The sequence below is a fragment of the Mustela erminea genome, chromosome 7 (genome assembly GCF_009829155.1).
Source record: "Mustela erminea isolate mMusErm1 chromosome 7, mMusErm1.Pri, whole genome shotgun sequence".
NCBI lineage: Eukaryota > Metazoa > Chordata > Mammalia > Carnivora > Mustelidae > Mustela > Mustela erminea.
In genome coordinates, this window is record NC_045620.1 from 53,424,489 (window position 1) to 53,432,474 (window position 7,986).

The following is a 7,986-nucleotide window of genomic DNA, read 5'->3' on the forward strand; positions in this document are numbered from 1 at the left end:
ACTTTTTTATTTACTTTGTTTCATAATACCGCATATGAGTGAAATTATATGGTATACCCTTTGGGTCCATCCAGGTTGTCGTACATGGCAATATCCCATTCTTTTTTATGGCTAAGTAATATTCCATTTGTGTGTGTGTGTGTGTGTGTGTGTGTGTGTGTATACACACATACAATTCCACTGTGCCATATATACCATATATTCTTTATTTATCCATTCATCTCTTGATGACTACTTGGGTTGCTTTCATATCTTGGTTATTATACATCATGCTGCAGTAAACATAGGGGTATACATATCTTTTCAGATTAGTGTTTTCATTTCCTTTGGGTAAACACTCAACAGGAGAATTACTACATCATATGGTAGTTCCCTTTTTAATTTTTTGATGAACCTCCATCCTCTTTTCCACAGTGGCTGCACCAGTTTGCACCAATTTGCATTCCCACCAATAGTACAAGAGTGTTCCTGTTTCTCAACATCCTTGCCAACACTTGTTATTTTAAATAAAATTCTCATATTTAGTGTTAAAAATTTCTACCCCAACAAAATTTCTTATTGCTAATTATTTAAACCCACTGTTATGAACTTATTGAAGAAATGACCTTCCCCCATTCTTTCAAACACAGGATTTCTGGTAAGGTGTAGTGTACAACTGAAGTGTAGTGTGCGACTAGGTTAATGTACTTATTCTCTTAGGGGAGTAGTAAGAAGCTCTTTGAACTTCCTGCTATTCATCTAATGCTTCAAGAATTACAAAGGACAACACATCCAGAGCATGCCTTTCTCTGTATTAACCTAAATTAAACTTTTTTCAATTTGGGTTTGACAAAAATGTAACTCCTTGGCCTCCAATGCAAGCCATTAGACTGGCTTATTATTATTTTATGTATATCATATGTGTGTTGCTTATTTTGTAAGATTGTGAAAATTACCAAAGTAACTAAAAGTCTACCAAGTCAAGTTATCAGTAGCATCATTTATCATGAAAAGTAGATTTTTTAAAAAAGATTTTATTTATTTATTTGACAGACAGAGATCGCAAGTAGGCAGAGAGGCAGGCAGAGAGAGAGAGGGGAAAGCAGGCTCCCTGCTGAGCAGACAGCCCGATGCGGGGCTCGATCCCAGAACCCTGGGATCATGACCTGAGCCGAAAGCAGAGGCTTGGGGCGCCTGGGTGGCTCAGCGAGTTAAAGCCTCTGCCTTCGGCCCAGGTCATGATCCCAGGATCCTGGGATCAAGGCCCGCATCGGGCTCTCTGCTCAGTGCAGAGCCTGCTTCTCTCTCTCTCTTTCTCTGCCTGCCTCTCTCCCTACTTGTGTTCTCTGTCAAATAAATAAATAAAATCTTTTTAAAAAAAAAAAAAAAAAGAAAGAAAGAAAGCAGAGGCTTTAACCCACTGAGCCACTCAGGTGCCCCTAGTTTTTTTTTTAACTTTTAAAATGAAATCTCTAGAAGCTGTGGAATTTTTGGACTGATTCAGTTCAACTTAGTACGTACTAAGTTACTCAGTACGTACTAAGTTGAACTGAATCAGTCCAGAAATTCTAATCAGTCCAAAAGTAACTAAGTTACTTAGTACATACTAAGTTGAACTGAATCAGTAGTAGTACTTAGTAAGTACTACTAATGTAGAAAATGGAATTTCCAGAATTAATGACAGTGGGGTTACTTTTTGTAAGAGTGTTTTAGGAAATTTTTAAAAATTATGTGATTATTTGGAATAAAATTGGTGTTTCTGTGGGAAAGAGGATCAGATCGTGTTGTCATTGTTTTTTTTTTTTTTTAAGATTTTATTTATTTATTTGACAGAGAGAAATCACAAGTAGATGGAGAGGCAGGCAGAGAGAGAGAGAGAGGGAAGCAGGCTCCCTGCTGAGCAGAGAGCCTGATGCGGGACTCGATCCCAGGACCCTGAGATCATGACCTAAGCTGAAGGCAGCGGCTCAACCCACTGAGCCACCCAGGCACCCCTCGTGTTGTCATTCTTTCTTATATATTAGCAATTTCCCCTTTCAGAAGCAAAAGTCCATAACTTTTAACTTGCCATCTTCATATCATAACTTTTGTATAGATTCACAAAAAGTGATTTTTTTATTGTGCTGTTCACAGAGTACTTAAAGACAGAATTTTTTTCTGTTTTATTTTTTAAAATAATTATCACCAAAATATATATGCACAACAAAAGTTAAAAAAAACAAACAAACAAATCTGAAAATAGGCAAAAAAAATCTTAGGGATATCTCTTGCTACAGCAAAGATGAGTGAAGTAGCCACAAGTCTGGGTGAGGCAGAAGTTTGGTGGGACTTGGGCAAAATACTGCAAAACAAAGAGAAGGAACATGGTCCTAAACACTTATAAAATTATGCTCTGTAACTATATAATCTCATTTCCAGAAACTGGGAGAAATTTTCAGGAAACTTTTGGTGTCTTCAAAAGAGTGTAAGAAAATACGCTACTTGTGAAGCAGAAACAGAAAGCCATAAAGAGAGAACAGGCTAAGGTGAGCATGGTGACACTTATAGAAACTGAAGTACGCAGAAGCAAAAATGCACAGCAGACACTTCAGAAGATAGAATCAGTGTCACACACACACAAAAAGCAGCTCTCAGAATGCAGAGCACCTACAGATAGTACCAACAAGAGAGTGGACAGTCGAAGGTAAAACAAAGGTTGGCACTTTACCATGGAGTGTTTGATGTTTCTGAAAGAGAACAGAACAGGCAGAGCAGAAGCATTGTTCAAAGATAGAATGAATAAAGATTTGGGGGGACCAAAGAAAGATCTGCATGTAGAGATTGAAAGAACTCATCATGTTCCAGAAAAATCACTGAGAAAAGCATTCTATAATTAGACACATCCTGTAATTTAGACACAAATTATAATTTAAAGTATTAAATTATGAGGATAAAGGCAAGAACAAACAAAAGCCAGTAACCTGTAAGAGAAGAAAAACCAAGCCAGCCTTGTGCCGTGCCAGGTGTTGATAGGAAACTACCCCATCGCATTTTAGAGAAGGAAGTTTTTAATCCAAGAATTTATACCTCATGAAGATGCCTTTATAGGTGAAGACAGTGAAAGAAAGACATTTTCAGATATGCAAGTGTTAAGAAATTATACCATTTATTGAGAAAAGAAGGTACTTAGATGATTCCAACCCGTTTAGACACGAAAGAAAGTTGGGATTATTAAATCCACCTCATACCAAAAGACTGTAGTGGAACTGAAAGCATTTAAACATAAATAAATTTAAATAATTGTTGTAAATCTCTTTATTAAATGGGGTGAAATGTTAAATTCTTCAAAAGGATGAACACTGGGAACCACAATAATTTAGTGGTATTTGGGTGAATTGTATTAACTGATGTTAAAAACCGAGAAATAATGGGGCCCTGAGATTGAGGTACAGATGGAGGAGTTGGTAAGTAAAGTCTAGGATAATTTTTTTTTACGATTTTATTTATTTATGAGAGTGAAAGCACAGAGGAAGAAGGAGAAGCAGACCCCTGCTGAGCAGGGAGCCCAGAGTGCAGGGCTTGATCCCAGGACCCTGGGATCATGACCTGAGCCGAAGACGGACACACGGACACTTAACCAACTAAGCCACCCAGGCGTCGCCAGGAGAATTGTTTTAACATTTCAAGGCGGAAATACTTAAAGCCATGTAAGCTGTCCCAGGGTGTAGAAAAAGTATCCTAATTCATTTTATACAGTTAGCATGACCCTAGGACCAAAAATTGTCAAAGAAAGTAAGAAAGAATTAAGTAGATTAAAAAATCTTAAAGAATTATGACTAAATCAATAACACATGTATATCACAGGAACATTAATCCATGATCAAGGAAGCTAGCATGCAGTCTAGAAATACAAGCTTGGCCTTCTGGTAAGAAATATATATTTTATTCTACTTGCAAAGGAAGAAAGCTGTATAATCATCTTAATAAATGTCTAAAAATATTATAATTCAACTTACAACCCTGATAAAACTTATTACAGTATGCTTAAAGGAATATGAAATCAATAATAAGTTTACTATGATGCACTATCTATGTGTTTAAAGTGAGGAATAAAATTAAGGAGTCCACTGAGGAAGTGTAACTTTGGGAAAGGAGAAAAAAATATAACCACTTGTAGATGATGTAATTAATTGGAAAACTAGCATTCTTTCAAAACTTCAGCATGATACTCAATTGTAAAATAAACATATAAAAAGCAAAGCTTTTACATATCCCCACAATAACGAGAGATTATTTTATTACAATAATAATAAACTTAATAGTTTATAAAATAAATTTAATAAACCTTTCTAAAATACGTTGCCTATGGTAACTCCCAAACTGTTGTCTGTCTCTATGAGCTTGGTTTGTTTCATTTTATTTTTAATTCCACATGTAAGTGAGATCATCCTCCTTCTGTCTGTCTTATTTCACTTAGCATCGTGCCCTTGGTTCTGTCCATGTCACAAAAGACAAGATTTCACTCTTTTCTATGGCTGGATAATATTCCAGTGTGTGTGTGCGTGTGTGTGTGTGTGAGAGAGAGACAGGTTTTTTTTTTTTTTTTTTTTTTAATTAATCTATTCATTCTTTGGTGGGCACTTAAGTTGGTTCCATATCTTGGCTACTGTAAATGGCAGCGGTGAATGTGATGGTGCACATACCATTGGGTGTTTTCATTTTTTTGGCTGAATACTCAGAAGTGGAATTGCTGAATCATATGGGAGTTCTATTTTTAATTTTTTGAGGAACTTCCCATACTGTTTTTTACAGTGGCTGCACCAATTTGCATTCCCACCAACAGTGCACCAGGGCTCCCTTTTCTACATAACCTCCCTAACACTTGTTTTCTTGTTTGTTTGGAAATCGCAATTCCAGGTGGTGAGAGGTGATAGGTCCTTGTGGATTTGATTTGCCTTTCTCTGATGATTAGTGATGTGGTATATCTTTTCCTGTACCTGTTGTCCATCTCTATGTCTTCAGAAAAATGCCTATTTAGATCTTTGGCCCATTTTTTTTTTTTAAGATTTGGTGGTTTTTTTTTTTTTTTTAATTTATTTATTTGACAGCGAGGGAGAACATAAGTAGGCAGAGAGGCAGGCAGAGAAAGAGGGGAAGCAGGCTCCCTGTTGAGCAGAGAGCCTGATGTGGGGCTTGATCCCAGGACCCTGAGATCATGACCTGAGCCAGAGACAGAGGCTTAACCCACTGAGCCACCCAGGGACCCCTCTTTGGTCCATTTTAAAATTGTTTTCTTGTTTATTTGCTATTGAGTAGTATAAGGTCTTTATATATTTTGGATTTTAGCCCTTTATCAGAAACATGATTTGCAAATACTTTTTCTCATTTTGTAGTTTGCCTTTTCGTTCTGTTGATGGTTTTTCCTTGCTGTGAAGAAGACTGAATTTGATATAGTCCCACCTGATTATTTTTGCTTTTGCTGTCTTTACTTTTCGTGTCAGATTAAAAAAAAAAAATCATCACTAAGACTGATATCAAAGAGCTTACTGCCTGTATTTTCTTCTGGGAATCTAATGTGTTTTAATCTATGAGCATGGAATTTCTTTTGTGTTTCTTTATGTCTTCTCCAATTTCTTTCATCAATGTCTCATAGTTTTAAGTGTGCAAGTCTTTCGCTTCTTTGGTTAAATGTATTCCTAGGTATTTTTTTCTTTATGATGTAATTCTAAATAGGATTTTCCCCTTAATTTCTCTTTCTGATAGTTTGCTATTTGTGAATAAAAACAAAACAGATTTTTGTATATTGGTTTTGTATCCTGAAATTTCACTGAATTTGTACATTAGTTTTAAATAGCTTCTAGGTAGTCTTTAGGGTTTTCTATATAATAATATCGTGTTGTTTGCAAATGCTGAGTTTTACTTCTTTCTTTCCAATTTGGATGTGTTCTATTTTTATTTATTACCTAATTGTTGTGGCTAGGACTTTCAGTACTATGTTGAATAAAACTGGTAAGAGCAGTCAAATTTTTTTTTTTTAGACTTTATTTTATTATTTATTTGACAGAGAGAGAGAGAAAGCACAGGGAGTGGCAAAGGGAGAGCAGGCTTCCCCCAGAGCAGGGAGCCTGATGCAGGGCTTGATCCCAGGACCACGAGACCATCACCTGAGCCAAAGGCAGACAGACGCTTAATGACTGAACCACTGTACCACCCAGGTATTCCAAGAGTTGTCATTCTTTTTTTTTTTTTTTTTTAAAGGTTTTATTTATTTATTTGACAGAGAGAGATCACAAGTAGGCAGAGAGGCAGGCAGAGAGAAAGGGACGCAGGCCCCCCCACTGAGCAGACAGCCCTATGTAGGGCTTGATCCCAGAACACCAGGATCATTACCTGAGCTGAAGGCAGAGGCTTTAACAAACTGAGCCACTCAGGTGCCTCAAGAGTTGCCATTCTTGTCTTGTTCCTGATCTCAGAGGAAAAGCTTTTAGCTTTTCACCATTGAGTATGATGTTAGCTGAGGGCTTGTCCTATATGGTCTTTATCATGTTGAAGTTTGTACCTTGTATACCTATTTTCTTTAGTGTTTTTATCATAAATGGGTGTTGAACTTTGTCAACTTTGTCAGTTTGTCAATTTTGTCTTTGCTGCATGAATTAAGATTACCATATGATTTTTTAAAAAAGGAGTAATCTCTACACACAGGGGTGCCTGGGTGGCTTAGTTGGTAAAGTGTCCGATTCCTGTTTTTGGCTCACATCATGATCCTGTGGTCGTGAGATCACGTCCCATGTCAGGCTTTGTGCTCAACATGGAGTCTGCCTCAGATTTTCTCTTCCTCTCTCGGCTGCTTTCTCTCTCCCATTCAAATAAATATATAAATTAAAAAATTAATCTCTACATCCAATGTGATGTTGGAACTTACAGCGGTGAGATCAAGTCCCATGCTCTACTCACTGAGCCAGTCAGGTGCCCCAAGATTACCATCTCATTTTTAAAAAAATATTTTATTTATTTATTTGATAGAGAGAGAGATCACAAACAGGCAGAGAGGCAGGCAGAGGGAGAGGGAGAAGCAGGATCCCTGCTGAGCAGAGAGCCCGACGCGGGGCTCGATCCCAGGACCCTGGGATCATGACCCGAGCCGAAGGCAGAGGCTTAACCCACTGAGCCACCCAGGCACCCCTTACCATCTGATTTTTATCCTTTGTGTTATTAATGTGGTATATCACATTCATTGATTTGCCTATGATGAACCATCTTTGAATCCCTGGAATACCACTTGTTCATGGCGTGTTATTTTTTAATGTATTGTTGAATTCAATTTACTGATGTTCTATTGAGGATTTTTGTATCTATGTTTATCAGAGATTTGACCTGTAATTTTCTTTTCTTGTGGTATCTTTGTCTGATTTTGATATCAGGGTAATGCTGGTTGTGTAAAATGAGTTTGAAAGAGTTCTCTCCTCTTTTATTTTTGCAAGAGTTTGAGAAGATTGGTTATTCTTTTTTTTTTAAATATCTGGTGGAATTCATCAGTGAAACTCTCTGGTTCTGAGCTATGGGTTGTTGGGAATTTTATTACTACTGATTCAATTTCCTTATGAGTAATTGGTCTATTCAGATTTTCCTTTTCCTTATCATTCATCTTAATAAGTCGTGTGTTTCTAGGAATTTATCTATTTTTCCTGGGTTGTTTAATTTGTCTTATTCTTTATTTCTAATCTGAGTAATAGAGATCTAGCTTTGAATAATGTTTATTCTTTAAAATTTGTTGTTTTTTTTATTGACATGATAAATTTTTGTAAATATTCCAAAATTATGTCCTCTATTTCTTGAGAAAAAAGGTATATTCTAATTATTTGATGCAACCCTCCATATATGTCCCTTAGATCAAATTTATTAATTCAGATATTCTATATCCTCAGTTAAGTTTTTGTCTGAGAAGAATGCCCCATAGTTCCCGAGTGTACAAGATGAATGTAGAAAGTGAGCTGGGAGAGCTGTTGGAGGCAATTACAGAAATCCAAG